Raw genomic sequence first — 2,804 nt, 5'->3', positions numbered from 1 at the left:
TCATTACAGATGGTTGTGAGCCACCATGTGGTTGCTGGGAATTGAACTCAGGACCTTTGGAAGAGCAGGCAATGCTCTTAACCGCTGAGCCATCTCTCCAGCCCCCTTTATTTATTTATATATATATTTATTTATTTAATTAGTTAGTTAGTTTTTAAAATAAATTTATTTTTATTTTATGTGCATTGGTATTTGGTCCTCTGGAACTGGAACAGACAGTTGTGAGCTAGCCTGCAGATGCTGGGAATTGAACCAGGGTCCTCTGGAAGAGTAGTCAGTATGTTAACTGATGAGCCATCTCTCCGGCCCCAATTTTATTTTTAATAATAGCTCCCATTCAGCTGTGGCTACTACTCAGGTAGGCTCATCAAACCGAAGGTTTCATCACCACCCACCCCTACCTAGGCTTGTGCATTCCACATACGCTGTCATTCTCAAATCTCTTTCAGGTCCCTATCCGGGGTTACACTTGGAATAATTTAAACCGAGATCGGACACTTCAAGTCTGGCCACTTGGGCCAACGGGAGATTTACACAACAAAGACATTGCCAGAGTTATCTCTGACGTATACCAGAGCTGCTCTTTCCAAACAGTTATTACCCAGGGTCACCTTGCACACCTGGCAGAATTATGCTTTCCTTTTTTCTCTTTTTTTTTTTTTTTCTCTTAATAAGAGCACAGGGGACTTAATGGTATATCAGGATTTAGTGCTAGTTCTGACTCTGGGCTTCCCCCTTAAGCTGCTCTTTAGAGCAGTGGTTCTCAACCTTCCTAATGCTGCAACCCTTTCATACAGTACGGGTACTTATGTGGGTCTGGCAGCAGGTGGATAGACCTCCTGGAGGGGGGCAGTTCCTTAGACCACTGGAAGGAAACGTGATAGCCTAACGACCCTCAAGGGATCACCACCCACAGGTTGAGAACTGTTGCTCATTCACATAACATAAAAATAAGTCTTAAAAAAGAGTCTGGGAAGCAGGGCAGTGGTGGCACAGGCCTTTAATCTTAGCACTCGGGAGGCAGAGGCAGGTGGATCTTTGTGAGTTCCAGGCTCAAGAACAACCAGGGCTATACAAAGAAACTCTGTTTGGGGGAGGAAGGGAGTCTGGAAAATGCTATACCAAAGAAGAAGAAAAAGGCGGGGGAGGATATACGCGTAGTTAGGAAATGAAGGTTCTCTCTTGCAATCTCAACCCTCTACAGTTGCAAGCAGGACCCAGAATTCAAGGGTATCCTCAGCTACACAGTAATCTGGAGGCCAGCCTGTGTTACAGGAGACCCTGTCTAGAAGGAAAATAGAGTTCTGTTTTTTTTTTTTTTTTAATGACTAGCAAGCTGGGCATGTCTATAATCCCATGGGAGGCTGGGTGAGGCAGGAGAATTGCCACAAGTGTTAGTCCAGCTTGGGCTACAGAATAAACAAACAAAAATAAGTCGAGGAAAGAGGAAGGGAAGGAAGGAGGGAGTGAGCCAGGCTTCCTAGATCCCTGACTTTTGCTGGGAGCATGAAAATCTGTGGCACTGGGGCTCATGATGTCACAGGCCACATTCCGTACTGTGGAGGTCACCAAGGCATAGCCCTCACACAGGCACCGCCAAAGTACCTGCTTCCCGTCTCTCCGGTGCACCACACCAGTTTAAGGCTCCCGTTATCTGGGGCGTGTTCTGTCCCAGTATTGCCTTATACGGTGAGTCAGCTTCCATCTACTGCCCGTCTGACTCTGGATTACGTCCGGGAAGTGTGTGTTTGAGAAACAGTTGGCACGGAGTAGATGCGGCCTCGCCTTGACCTGTACAGTGGGCTGAAGATGAGCGTCCAACACGAGGATGGTACCTTTAATTTTCTGAGACTACCTTCGCTCACAGGATTCTTCGAGAGCAACTCAATTCTCCCATCTGTTTGGTTTGGTTGGCTTGGGGTTAGGTCTGCAGAGCTGAAACAGTCTCAACTCCGTATCCCAGGCTACCCTGAAAAATCACAACTCTCCTCCTTTCTCAGCCTCTCAGGTGCGCTATAATCACAAATGTGACCCCCCCCTCACAACAGAAGCTCAAGGGTCAAAGGTTCTTAAGCCCTGTGCTAGTTGAAACCAAACGAAGGACCAGAGAGCACAGTTCAGCTGCCAGCATCATCAAGAGTGTTTTTGAGCTATAGCCTATAATGCTTTCAATACAATATAAAATATATGATATATATTAGAATACAATCTATAAAGGCATTTTCCCTCCTAGCACCAACAACCTGTCTTTCAAATCTGGTTGCTTCCCTCATGTCCCGTGCCCTGCTTACTCACCTTGCCATGCCCTGCTTGCTCATGTGCAAGTGATCTGCTTAAAGGACACATTTTTTACAACCCTCTTACTGCCTTTGCTCTCTGTTTATTCCTCCTTGCAAACATCGACTGACCACTTACCCCAACAGGGTCAGAAGTGCTGCACTCTTGTGATGCCCGTCCTGGGCAGGACCTGCCTGGCCTCCAACTCACGAGCCTCCTGCCTCAGTCTCCCAGGTGCTGGGGTTGCAGGAGCACACAACCATGGGTAGCAAACTTTCTTGTCAGGTTATCTTTGGACCGCCAGCCCATGAATAATTACTTGGAGACTTATTATTAGTTATAAGCCTTAACTTAGGCTTTCCCCCCACTAGCTCTTATAACTTAATAACATGTATGTATATATATACATATATATATTCATATGTGTATATATTTGTTTGTTTGTTTTGCAAGACAGGGTTTCTCTGTAGCTTTGGAGCCTGTCCTGGAACTTGCTCTATAGACCAGGCTGGTGTCAAACTCATAGA

The sequence above is a fragment of the Alexandromys fortis genome, unplaced genomic scaffold (genome assembly GCF_014885135.2).
Source record: "Alexandromys fortis isolate MF-2015 unplaced genomic scaffold, M_Fortis_MF-2015_v1.1 scaffold_56, whole genome shotgun sequence".
Classification (NCBI taxonomy): domain Eukaryota; kingdom Metazoa; phylum Chordata; class Mammalia; order Rodentia; family Cricetidae; genus Alexandromys; species Alexandromys fortis.
This window is presented reverse-complemented; position numbering follows the sequence as displayed.